A 14381-nucleotide genomic window follows, 5' to 3' on the forward strand; every position below is an offset into this window, starting at 1 on the left:
CCTAAGGCATCTGGAAGTTAAATTTTGGAGGGAGTGTGTTTATTGTCTACAGCGTCAGTGTCCTTGCATGAACCTTAAGGGGTAGTCACCTGGTGCAAGCCATGTTGCCACACTGTGCTCGTTAGAAAAGGGATATGTTATTTTTTAAAATGGATAATAATTTATATTATGAGGAATTTTGAGTTGCTAGGTTAGTGGTGCCTTCAATGGCAGCTGGCAGGACAGAAATGCAACCATAGTAGATTTCGATGCTGCAGTGATAGATATTCTGTTTTCATTGATCTCCACCACCAGCAGGGGATTTCTGAGAGAACGTAGTGGCAGTCAGGGGGCATCGCTGCAGCCAAGCCTGAATCTATTCCGCTGGTGCTATTCTGCAGAGGAGTGAGTGGAATAGAAGGGTGCCATTGCAGCTCACAGGCCTGGCAGATGAAATTTAAAACATTCTGTAGATTTACCATCAACTTTCTCTTGGGCATCAACTTGGGCTTTCTCTGCGGTGGCGCCCAATCTATGGAATGCGCTCCCCAGAGAGGTCCGCCTGGCGCCGTCGTTATTTGTTTTTCGGCACCAGGAGAAGACCTTTTTATTTAAGCATCATTTTAATTGTTAACAGTATTTGCTTATTTATCTGGCCAGAGCGACTTCTTTTATATTGTTATTTATTTTATATTGTTATTTTTATATTGTTATTTTTGTATTTTATTTTATGTTGTGAGCTGCCCCGAGGCTTCGGCAAATGGGGCGGCATAGAAATGATTTAATAAAATAAAAAAATAATAAAAATAAAACTCCCCTGCACCATTCATGATTTATGGGATGAGAGGGTGGGCAGAGCCTTGCATATTAGGCTGTACTTCGAGGGCAGTATACGCACAGTTAATTCACTGTGCCTGAATACAACAGTGGTCCAAAGAGGAGTGAATTTGGAATCCCTTCTTCTGCAAAACAGCGCAAAGTGCAGAGAAATGGCGAGGGGAGTGGGGAGACGGTCCTCTCTTTTCCTCTGCTTGCTGTGCAAGGACACTGGGGCAGTCCAGCGAGGCTGATATGAATGGTCTCAAAGAAGTCTGGAGATGTCAGGAGCCCATCAGAAATGGCCAGATCTCTGCACAGCCCCCGGAATAGCATTCACCTCCTCTTCTGTGACTTCAGCCTGACGAGTCACTCTGCTTCTGTGCCAAGTTTGCATTCCTTTCCAGCTGCCAGCCAGGATAACATCCAGTGAGCTGAGCTGCCAGCCAGCTCAGCACACAGATGAACGATGCCCAGGGGAAACAGCCCACCCTGCCCTTGGGGAAGCTCCCACCCACTCCGTCAGTGTCCACCTGGGTCACCAAGAAGATGAAGGAAGCCAACATCCTCATGGAGAGATGCATTTTTGAACAGTTGTCGTACTCCCTCCGTAGATGAACTCGATCTACGTAGAGGAACGCGATCTGGCATCGCCACGAGGAACCTTGCTGAGTGTTTAAAAGACCAGGGCCCAGGCCCATGAGATGCACTCATCTTCACATGCTAATTTTTATCTACATAGGCACATTCAGAAACAATTACAAGCTTTGATTTAGATTTCCCAAAATGCAAAGCTTAGCCAATTAATTTTTCACCCACATCTTCTCTGATTAAATCAGCTTTTCCATTCACTTACGCCATGACCTAGAGCCTAAACCCATTTTAATCATGTTTCTCTCCCCACACACACCTTTCCTAAGCTTAATTGCCAGGTACAGAAATTTTTGTGTTAGAGGGCATTGCATTAAAAGTTAAGCCTCCCCCCCCCCCCCGGCTGCTGTTCCCCATCACCTCCTGCTTTGCAAAAGCCAAGGCAGGGGGAACCATTCTACTGGCACCCTTCTGTTCCACTCACTCCTCTGCAGAATAGCTCCAGGGGAATAGATTCAGGCTCAGCTGCAGCGATGCCCCCTGGCTGCCACTATGTTCTCTCAGAAATCCCCTGCTGGTGGTGGAGATCAATGAAAACAGAATATCTATCACTGCAGCATCGGAATCTACAGTGGTTGCATTTCTGTCCTGCCAGCTGCCATTGAAGGCACCACTAACCTAGCAACTCAAAATTCCTCATAATATAAATTATGATCTTTTACAAAATAGCATAGCAAGCAGAGAGTGGGAATATGGCTTGCTCCCACTCTTGTCAACCTCAAAACAACCTTACAAGGCAGGGTAAGTTAAAAGAAGGTATCTAACCCTCAAAGTGTCTGAAAGTGTCATAGCCAAGTTAGGAATTCCTACTCTTAGGACTTTTCCACCGGAGGCGCTAATTGTGCTCTTGTGATCCCTCAGTCATGGAATTTTGCAGGAGCTTCTCCATGTTTTCCAGCCAGTTTAGCAGGTTTTTTGGAGTGAGGAAAACCTGGTATTCAATTTTAAACTGCAACATGCTGGGCAAAAACCTTCTGTAAAGTCTCAAAGCAGCTCTGGCGCAGCTCTACTAGAGTGCCTCCTTGTGGCTTATGAACAGAATATCCAGAAATGAAGCAAAATACAAACCCTAGGAAAAACCCATGTCTAAATGATGCATCCCCCCCACCCCCACTGCAAAGAAAATGAAGCCTCAGCAAAGCTGCAGAATAAAGCCCTCCATTTAAGAAGCTCCTCGATGACACTCTGACTATTATATTCCTCCCCAGAACCCACCCAGATTTCTCTCTTCCTGATCATCTCTATCTTGTGGGTCTTTATTTTAGAAACTTTCACAGGGACTATATGTTGTTTCCTGACTTCCAATTTAAATTTAATCTAGATTCCGTTTGATGCCCTAGAATGCTCTATCCAAGCAAAAGAATGCCGAATGGTGCTTTATGAAGCCCGCTGCAAAGCTCTGACAGATTAGTAGGGAAACTTGAGCACTTCTCCAGTATCTGTGACAGTGTTTTTCTTGGTATCTCTGCAACAGAGCTAGTCATGTTCTTTCTTTGCTTTTCTTAGGTGGTAGTCACAGCAAGCAAAACAATAAGCCACATGTGTAAATAATGGAATTAATTTTGCTTAGCAGAAAACAGGTGAGGTGAAACTAGGGGCACTAGGAAAAATGCATACCAAAGGCAGGAAAAAGAAAAGAAAGGAAGGGAAAGGACAGGCCCTCACTTTTGGGCTACTTGCCCCCGAGCCCAAGAACCCAACATTTCTGGCTATGCATGTAAAATCATTATGATTTTTTTTTAAAGCATTCTGTTCCTGTAATCAGCTCAGAGTAGCCCACCTGGCCTGCCCCAACACATGTCACCTTCAAAACAACTTTACAAAGTACAGTAAAAGGTGTAACTGGGCCTTAAAGATACACTGGATTTTTTTAAAAAAATCCATGTGAATAGCTTTTCTTTTGGCAAGAGGAATTTGTTTTGCCTACCAGAACTGAATGAAGCCAACAGTTAGCTGCAGCCACCTTACTTCATCTGCTCCTGTTAAACAATCTGGCATCAGAAATCCTGGACAGTAGCCTGCAAATCCTTGACAGTATCCTGAAACCAGCCTTGATGGAACAGCTTACCACTTTTCTACAGGAGTCATTTATTGTGCAGTGGTATTTCTTTACTCACAATTGTTTATGGGTTCTTTAGAAGACATTGAAATCCTCTGGTTTGGCTTTTGATTAAGAGCACTCCCCCCACCCTTTTAAAGACTAGGGAAAGAAGGGTGTTATTTCTGATGGCAAAAGCGAAGATATTTTCCTGCTTGTCCATTTGCACTCATGCTGCATTTCAGCGCCACCTAGAGGTTGCATGGTAGGATAGCAGGAAAAGAAAAGCAGGTTGTGTACAGCTGAGAGCCGCATTCTGTGAAGAAGCTGGAGGACATAACAGTGATAAGCAGCATCAAGCAGAAAAGCTGTCATCTGCAGCTTGCTGAAAAATAGTAGTATATTTATCTCCTCCATCCCATATCACTGTGCAAAGGAATCCAACATATCAACAAAGAGACGCTCTTACTATCAATCTCTCTGTTTGTTATAGACAAGATCAACAACATTGTCAGGTGGGTGGAAAGGTTAAAAATAGACTCCTGCCATGGGAAGGGGATTGCTAATGGACAAGGAATTCTGCAAGCAGGAACTTCTGGTTCCAGCTGAACCAGGAAGAGAGCGCCTTGATGTATCCTTCCCCTGCCCCCGGTCTGCATGTCATAAACAATTCTTTGAGCCCAAATTAACAATTAAAGCCTTGTTGTTCTCTCGACTGGCACTTAGGGGTTTAGCACCAACAAAAGCACCCCCTGCAATTCTATAGCGTGGAAGCAATTGCTATTCTTTGCTGGCTTCCAGGACGTTCTGTGACAAAGGCTTGTGAGCAGCCACAGGAACAATGGATGGGTTGGGACAATGCTTTAATCCCAGCATAGTGATGTCATCACCCTGGGGTTACGGTGACCTGGGGGAATGGCTGTGCCAGACTCATGACTCACTGTTTTGCCCCCTGAGTCCTCCCGCAAGTGTCCTGGAAGCCTGGAGGGCACAGGATGGCAGCCCTGTGCTTCCCTGCCTTGGGTTTTGCCAAGGCCTGCGGAGAGGGGATGCCCCCGAGTCAGCCCACTCTTTCGGAATCTGCGGGAGCACAGGATGGGGAGCCTGGAGCAGGGGGATATGCTGCCTAATCCTGGTTTTGGGAGCCCAGTATTTGGCGATGCATCCCCCTCCCCGAACCCTGCCACGCAGCCCTGGCGCAGATCAGCTGAGCCAGGCCACACCTCAGTGGTGAGAAGGGAAGGGCTGTTTTGTGCTGGACTTGGAGGCACCAATTTGCAAGTGCTAATTTATAGGTATGGACGCACATCAGATTTATTATAACTTAAGCAGCAGGGAAGGCCATTCTTAAGTGGCCATATGTCTTGCTTAGCCTACTGTTGATGGGCAGCTTCAAAGTGGTTGTTTTCCCTTCTTCTGGTTCTTTACTTGGACTGGGTAGCCCTACTGGTTGCATTCAGAATAGAGAACACTCCCCTGGCATCTCTTGAAATTGAGGGTCCATCTTCTGTACAAAGAGGTCACATGGCCAACCTAACATGCTGCTCCAATTAGGTGTTTAATATTTTAAATCAATTTTAATTGATTTTCTGCTAAAATGCCATTGCTCAATTATGTCAATAATTACAGATGTGGAAAAACATTTTAGCTCTAATTTAAAATGTTTCTTTTGAATGTTTAGCAAAACAATGTAGCTGAAATGGCACTGGCTGGAAAAGTCAGACCAAAGTTTGGCAAAGACCAAGAGCAAGGGCGCTCCAAGTTCAAAGGAGATTCTGGGAAACTGCCCCCAGCCGTGGGCTCTAGAGGTTTTCCACCCCCCCACCCCCAAGTGCTAGCATCCTTTAGCTTGAAGCACCAACTGTTCATCACTAAGTCATATGAGACACATTTTGCCTATTTAAAATGGGCAAAAATATGCACAAAAGCCAGGAAATGAAGATTCAGAGGCTGGACCAGAGAAAGAGGAGCAACAGAGAGTGTGTTTGCCTCTCCAACATACTCATTGTTTTTCCCACCTTGGAACTGGGGAACTGAACAATCCTATGGCCCCCAGGGAGCCACTGGATAGTTCTGTCCATCTCTATTCCTTTTCCTTGCGTATAAGGAAAAACATTTAGGCATATTCTACCCAATGGCTCCCTAACAAGCAAAGTTGCTCCCACCTCTTTGTCTTCTGGCCAGTGAGAGAAAAGTATGGGTATAACTGACACATGGTGGGTTCCCCTTTTTATCAACAGCATTGAATTCAGTCTTATGCTTTCATCTGCAATACAGAGAAACAACATGAAGGCAATTAACTGACCTATGCGTATTCCATTTAGAAGTGCATCCAACTGGGTTCAAGTTATGCTCAAGTAAGGCAAGTTTAGACAGAAGGAAATGCTTGCAATTCCTGCCATGTTCTAGCCTTAGGTACCTGCTGTAGGTGTTTTCCCTGTAAATTTGCACTTTCAATTACATTCATCCTGTGAAACTGCCCGCGTCTATGTTCTGGCCTTCCCGGCTGGATCTTTGTCCCCTTAGGTTCCCTGCGCCCCCGTTTTGGCTTCAGTCCTGATTAATGATGACAATGATTGATCGGCCCCACAGTGGGGGCTCTGGCATATACATCTTGCAGCTGTGCCCAGGAATGTCCTTTGCTCGGAAAGGGTTGTATGCGCAGCTGTCTTCAGACCCCTTGTGGGATTTCCCACCCCTTTGCATAGAACTCAGTGTGGAAACAGCTTCCTGACCAGCCAGAGCAACCCCAAGCCTGGAGCACCTCAAGCCTATGCTCTGCTGGTGTCCACAGTGTCATAGCCCTCATATGTGTTATGGGTGAAACATCTTCCCATGGGAACTCTTCAGAAAACAGGGACTGAACCACACAGAGGAAGGGAGTCTTCTCCAGTCCTTTGCCATTAGCAATAGATTATGGGCACAGAACTGGGGGGGAGTGTGCGTGGCTGGGGGCAAATTTCCTCTCACTGGGCTCTTTGTGGTTGGCATGGTGTCTGTGAGCATGGCAGCTCTTAACAGACATCAGCACCCCGAATATTTTGCCTCTCCTCCGCCTTTCTCGGCACGGAGAAAGGGAAAGTAAGCGGTTGCTGCTGTTTGGTGGCCAGCTGTTCTACCTCGCTGATGATGGCTCCCTGTTTGAAAGTCAGTTAGAAGAGAAGTCCTCTTTGCAATTTCTGGAGGGCTATGCATTCCCCTTTCCAGTGGTAAGGTTAATTACTTTCCTGTCTTCACAAGGCATGAGCCTGCCTAACTGTGTTCGGCACCCCTCCTGCTAAATCTGCATTTATTTCTTTCACCAAAAGAATATCAAAACTGGAACATCTCAAATGGTCCAAGAAATGAAACCTGTGAAGATTCAGGGGCTGGACCAGAGAAAGGGGAGCAACAGAAAGTGTGTTTGCCTCTCCAACATACTCATTGTTTTTTCTCAAGACTGGCTTTGGATCATTCCTTCTTTCGGGCTGATCCATAAGTGGTCACCCTGCCAAAACCCATTCAGTGGTTCCCTTGTAAAGTGACGAAAGATCTCATACAAAATGCCCTGAGTGAATCAGTATCCCCTCAACAGGAAGCCCAACACACCCCGTGACTATAGCAACGTCCCTGGCATCCTCTCATTTTTCCCTTCTCCACAAATCCCGCATCAGCAAGTCATTTCAGGCAACACACCAGAAGGCTCTGTGGGTTGTTCCCAGGCATATTTATGCAAGATGGCGACAGGCTTCTTTAAGTACCTCCAAAGAGCCCTGGGCAGGAGAGTAGAGCCCAGAACTTGACGCTCAAGCAGGACATGAACTAGATATTTTTAGTAACGGGGAAATATTGGCTGTAGCGTGCCAATCTGATTGCAGCGACTCTAGAGGTGATGTCATGCTGGCTATCCGCACCTTCCCTTCTGCAACTTGCCCATTGTTTTCCTAACATTAAAGCGAATAGCAAGAAGATGGATATGTGCTTGCCGAGCTCTGGATTTTGCTTACAATGTTGTGGGGATGGAAACAAACCTGAGAAATCAAGCTCTTGCAGGATACAGATTAATTTCTACTTCTGGGTTAGCTGGTTTCTTTTTTTACTGTTTTTATTTCATCTGCAAACAATTCCAGAAACCATTTAATACACTGCTATAGCAGTAAGACCAACCCCCCTTTTTTTGGCTTGGGGCCAAATTGGACTGAAAGTTAAATATGTGTTTTCACCTAACCCTTAAAGTTTGCTTGTTTGTTTGTTTTTTAATGCAAACAGCATCAGCTAAAAGTAGCTGATAGTTACAGGATCAAAGTAGGCAAAAGGAATGTAACATTTTCTTCTTTGTTGTGGCTGTGGAGGAAAATCCCTCCTTTGAAAGAAGCATTTGTCCAAAATGGGGGTGTTCAAAGCAAATACCAGATTTCCCTCTGGGCCTGCTCTGATTCCAAATTATCAGCTCTTTCACTCAGCTGGTACAGTTTGCAATTAGCAACAATAATCTTGTTAGATTATAGCAGTTCTTGCAAAGGTGGGGACAGGTAGATTCAGGTCATGGAACTGGCGATCAACTGCCTCGTGGATCCAGAGTTCATAGAGAGGCAGCATTGGCACTTCTTCTATTAGCCCAGATGCATCAGGTGCTGCCCCCTTAGACTTCCTTGCTCCCTCTGAGTTCAGCTGTAATCCTCAAAGTTGCTAGATGAAGCTAATTTCCCCAGCAATATTTACCTCTTAATGCACATTTTCTGGGGCAGTTTGGTCTGAAATGAGAAATTCAGGTCAGACCCATTACAGAAGATGCTGCTGGAGGAGAGGAACCCCCTTGGAACTGGCATGCAGGTATACATGGCAGCCTGAGTATTTGGACCCTCTTTGGGGGCACCACTAATGATCAGTTTTGAGTACCTGCACTCCAGAATGTGTCTCTCTGCCACCAATGGCACGTCTGGCTTCTGGATGTGTCACAGGACAAGTTGCTTTGTTTTATCACATCACCACCAAATAAGTGCAGGAATAAGTGCTCCCACACCCTTTGCTGTTGCAGCCTGTGAGGTCAACTTCTCCAGCATCAGAAGACAATCCGGGCCAACGTGGGGACGACATGGATTTTGTGGAAATAAAAAATGTCTGGGTTCTCAGGAAAAGATGCATGTGGGTGGTGTAAATTCTAGGGAAAAGGGTGATGGGGTGGGGGAGAAGCAATCTGCACTCACTGCTTTTGAGCCTGCCCTCTTCCTGTGGACCCGCTGCAACTCTGAAATGCCAAAGGCAGGGCGCTTTTGGAAACATCATGAGTGATGGATTATAAAAGGGATTTTCTTTGTGTTTTTTACCATGAATCTGTTTGCAGCTGCTCCCCGGCCAGAACAAGCAATGGCAAACATCTGTACTGGGAACAGAAGGTGGACCCAATACCATGTGACTGACAGTTGAATGACAAGTGACAGCTCTCCCCAGAAGGACCGGCAGTTCGTTTTCGGCCAATGGCACACTGCTTTAGCAAATTCATTCCAAGACAAGTCCTCTGACTGTTCCCAGCATCGGTTCAGTCCCTAAATACCCAGCTGAATAATATGCTCGGTCAACAGGCTGGCATGGGAAGCAAGGAGGACACTTTTAAGCCACCGGACAGTGGTGGCTGCAGGTTTTGGAGGGTCCTTGAGCAAGGCATTCAATGGGCCTCTTCTATCACCATCACGGTCATCACTGCCACTGCGGTGACCCCTCATCCTCTTTCCTTTCCTGAAGGCAGAGAGCAAATGGCATCTGTTGTCTCCTTCTCACCTCCAGAGAGTGAGCAGAGCAGAGGAAGGCAGAGAAGCAGTTCAGGGACCCTCAATCATGGGCCCCTGCTCGATTGTGAGCTCTTGGCAAGTGCCCAGTCATGCCTACCTTGGACTCTGGTCCTGGTGTGTGAAGATCAGCCCACCTGGACTGCAGTAGCAAAAGCACAGGTGATGGGGAGATGCAATTCTTATTGAAATCCTGGTGTGCAGACATCAACCCCTGTTCCCCATCTGCCATTCTGCCAAGTCAGTTTCCCTCCCTTTCACTTGCCATGGCACTATTGACACTATTGAAATGAGGCATGCCAATTGCATTTGCACAGTTAGCAGATTTAGTCTGATCCTTGATTGCAGAAAGAGACAAACCCTGACATTTTGTCTGTCTGTCTGTCTGTCTGTCTGTCTGTCTGTCTATCTATCGATTTATATCCCGCCTTTTTCCTACAAAGGGCTCAAGGCAGCTTACATCTCCTCCTCCATCTTATCCCCACAACAACAACCCTGTGAGGCAGGTTGGGCTGAGAGTCTGTGACTGGCCCAAAGCCACCCAGTTGGCTCCATGGCTGAGCAGGGACTAGAACCCAGGTCATCTGAGCCCCAGTCCCATGCTCTTAACCACTACATTTCCGCACTGATTGGAGTTTTCTGTTTGGTGATGGTTTCTATCCCTTCCTCTTAATGTGGTGCTCAGTTAGGGCCGATCGTCTGATAAAAGAATGCAAATATTTCTCAATGTCATTTTGAATGTGTCCCCTGAACAGGAAAAGCACCTCCAAAGATTTGTGGGAGCGAAACATCTCATCCCAGCCCTGCTACTCATGATTCCCATCTCAGCTGCTGTTTACTCACTCACTCATTCAAATTATTTCTACCCCAACAATTCTCAAGGCAACATTAAAACCAGCTAACACCGTTTTAAACAATACAGCCAACATGATGGCTGCAAACCGAACAGTCCCCATAAGAAGCAGCGATAGCAACAGTCAAAACAACTACAGCCATTCATCAAATGCCTGGGATGGATGGATGGATGGATAATTGCAGACGGGTTGCTGGCGAGAGGAGTGGCAGTCTGGAAGTGCACCCAACTTCCTTCTCATCATTGCTATTTTTGCTACCCATTTTCTTGCTGCAGCCCCAGTCCACCGTGTGCCCCAATTCGAAAGCAGAAGGCACCCAGAGCCTGGTGCTTCCATCTCCCATCCCTTCAGAATGGACTCCTGACAGACAATGGTGCTGATAACACAGAAAGAACTCTGAGGAAGGTCTCCGTGAATAGGGAGCAGCCACACAGGAAGCCCTAGCCCTGCTCAGTGCAAGCTTGGCTGCTAGGATAGGGTCCCTCCCTCCTTCGCTATCTTATGCTTTTCCTTCCAGAGAAATATTGCGGGCTTCGCTGAGGACAAGAACGATGCTGAGAACTATCCAGCAGTGGCTGCGATAACAGTCCTAGTGATGGCCAAGGCAACATGGTGGCCATGTGCCCTCTCTCTGGAAGGCTGCCCAAGGACTGTCCTCTGTCTGAGAGGCTGCCCAGCCCAAGACTGCACTGAAGGTCAAGATCCACCAGGAAGAAGAGCTGGGCACTGAAGGTGCCCTCAAGAGTCCTTGGATGAGCATATTATGCTAAGATGAGGTACACTGCATTTCTATTTAAATTCTGATAGATGCTTCTCAATTTGCAACATGCATATAAATCAGTGTGCACAACATCAGTGCCATCTTTTGTCCTCTCTTTTGGATAATGCATGTACAATGTCTGGGGTAATTAGCATTTGGTCACCTTACAAAGAAGGTGAGCAGTGAAATCTACTGAAATTCATTTCAATACATGGCTCAGTGCATGAACTCTCAGGAAATGAAGCAATTTATTTTCCTTTTTTCCCTATCCTTTTTTAATGCTGCTATACAAATTTAGCCCCAAATTTCCTTTGACTCCTTGATAAGTTACATGAATGATGAGAGAATAGCTGGGCCACACGGCTTGATGTGGAATGGTCCGGGTCCAATCAAAATCCCAGGCATTTGGCACTGAGCTGGTGCTCCCACTTTGATGGGTGGGTGTGGGGTGAGTTTCGTGTTAATTGGTCTGGTTTTGTGTGCCAGGCCTTAGGAATAGTTTCCATCTTAGCCTCCTGCATTTCTCTTTGATGTTTCTCAGAATGATCAGTCACCCTGTTTTCCCATCAGCACATATCTATTTTTTTTACCAACAACTTTAACCCTAAACTTTATCCCGGGAAGACTGCAGCAGTGCAACTTCCTCTTTCAGAACACAACATGTCCAGGGAGAGTGAAAATATTTGTTTTTATTTGCAAGCAATTCCTGAATCACAGAAAGGGGCATTTGAATGGCACCAGCATATTTAGGGAGGGCAGCCATGAAGGTGTTTCTCTGCAGAATCCCCACTGCTTCAGACTTAGCTGCAGACACAAGGCAGAGCTCCTTGCACAGTACTGATTTCTCAGCCAGCTAATTAAGCAAGAAACAGTCTGCAAGATTTGCATTAGAATGCCATTAAGAGCAAGGTGAGGCGGTAAATTGGGACCAAGCAAATGTTTGGCTGCAGAGCCCTGCAGAAGAGACTACATCAGTTTTGTCCAACTTGGAAACCTCCAGATCTGTGGGATGCCAAATCCCACCCTCCCCAGTCAGCAGCAGCAGGCAGGAATATTGACTGGGGGTGATAGGCACTGTTGCCCAACCTAACTGGATGGTACCAGGTTGGAGAAAAAGTAGTGATTCTGCCCCCCACTCCTAAATTTGCATCATGTATCTGCTGAGGCAGCATTCATCAGAAGGAATTTGGTTCACAAGCGCTCGTCTTTGTTTCGTCTGTGTAAATAGGGGCCAAGAGTAATTAAGCAGTTCCACAAAGTCACCTCTCTTTTTTCCACAGCATACTGTGGTTGTTTGTTTTGCAAAGCAAATTTTGGTTCGTCCATCTCCAAAGGGCTTTGTCAGGCTTTTCCAGCGGTACTCCAGGCAAACGTGGGCCAAGCTGTTCAGTAGCTAGGAGGAAAAGGCCAAGCTTCTTTCAGTTCTAAAGACAGAATGATGGAAAGGGGTCCCTTTGGAGGAACAGAGAAGGACCAAGCATCCTATTCAGGAATGAGAATGGTGTTAGGATAGCGGTCCAGAGTGCCACTCCAGACCCTCCATGGGACAGCTGCCGTGGCAAAGCTACCCCCATGGGCTTCTTCCTAGGAATCTGCACAGGCCAGATTGGAAAGCCCCGTGGGCCAGATGAAGCTTGCCGTTGGAGATTAGTTGGAGAATGAACTCATTAGTTGGATTTCACAATGATGCTCAAGTGTAGCATTTCCTTCTAGTAAATGAATTTCTGCTTCTTTGTATGCATTTTACAGGATTGCCACAGATGCATCCAGGGCAAGAGAGGGGGGACTCAGCCTCCTTTCACCTCTGGAATGTTTCCTGAGCATAAGGAAGTGGCTGTCATGAGAGAACAGCATGGGGTAGTGCTGCAACCAAAGTTTTGTCTGGCAACACCCAAGACATATGCCCACTGCACTCTTCAAGCAGAGCTTTTACTCCATACAAAGAGATTTCCTGGTGCAATGATAAACGAGCACCCAAACTCCTTGTGTGCATTAATTCATATAAGTCCTGCTGGCTGGGGCACCCTGGGAGTTGTTGGCCTACTTCTAAACTTGCATAGGATGGCACCTTTAAGGGTTTTATAATCTTGCAAAACTAGACACTTGGCAGAGCAGAAATATAAGGGGCAGCCTCTCCCTCCCATCCCAAAAGATAAAACACATGGGGAGTAAGCAGATAGATGTGCACTATTGATTAGAGAACGGTGAGAGGAGCTAAGCTTTTTTATCAGTGGTACACAACCTATGTGTAGAGAAGGGCTGTAATTCAAGAGACAGCGGCAAAAAGGCCTTGGGCTGAGGATGATGGGAGATGTAGTCCAATCCATTTTGCATGCACCCATGGAGGAAGACTAAGGTATATTTATTCATGACATTTGCATCTCAATTCATATCTAGACAGATGCTGCAGTGGTGAACAATAAAAAGATAGGACAGATAAAAGAATGGAAGCAATGCTTTGTGAACAGGACAAGATTAAAACTGAACCTGGTCTCCCAGACCTCTGCAGCAGTTGCTGAAAACAACGCAGTGTTGCAGCCTGGCTGACTTCTGGAAGCAGGGAGCTCTGTCAAAATGTAGTCACCATACAGAAGCCTCTTCTCCCGATGGATTCCAGTTGGGTCATTGGGTGGTTCCAACTGTGGAACCACCTGGAGAGCGTCTGCTGATGAGTGAAACCTAGGTCTAGAGGGCTCTCATTGCAGGACAAGAAAAATCACGCAGACCCAGCTCAGGAGAACTGTGCTGGATCAGGTCAAGGGTCCCTCTAGTCCAGCATTTTGTTTACCGAGTGGCCAACCAGCTGTCATGGGATGCAACAGTGTCCAACAGCTGGTGCACGGAGTCATACTGCCCCCGATACTGGAGGTAGCCTATAGTCATCAGGGCTAGTAGCCATGGACACCCCTCTCCTCCATGAATTTGCCCAGTCCCCTTTTAATGCCACCCACTTTGCTCCCTCTTGCAGTTGCAAGATCCATAATTTAACTACGCACTCTGTGACCAAATCCTTCAGGAGGACAATGCAAGGATGCAAGACAGTTTTCATCTGTGTATCTTTCTCCTGGATGCTTCCCTGCATCCTACAGACCCCCACCCCCACATAATATCCCCTCTGAGGGACATAGACAGCAAAGTACGCAGGACTCCAGAACACTGGAACATGGATTATCCCTTTTCTTTCAATGCCTGGCAAAAGAGTTGGCTGTTCCCCTATGAACAGCGAAAGTATTTTAAGCATAAGAACATAAGGTGAGTCCCACTGAATCAGCACAAAGAGTCACCTACTCCAGCAGTCTGTGTCCCACAGTGGCCAACCTGATGCTGCTCTGATGAAGAAACTCACAACCCTGCAGAAGACTGTGTCACTTAAGCACTTACTTCTGTCTGCACATCCCAATGAAAGCTGCCAAAGACAGACATCTAGAAGGATCACAGGTCAGATGAGTACTTTCTCTGGCTGTTTATGCAACTTCTTTGTGTAACTGGTCTAATAGGTGTATTACCTGTGCAGAGTT

The sequence above is a fragment of the Varanus komodoensis genome, unplaced genomic scaffold (assembly GCF_004798865.1).
Source record: "Varanus komodoensis strain SLA01 unplaced genomic scaffold, ASM479886v1 scaffold30, whole genome shotgun sequence".
Taxonomy (NCBI): Eukaryota; Metazoa; Chordata; class Lepidosauria; order Squamata; family Varanidae; genus Varanus; species Varanus komodoensis.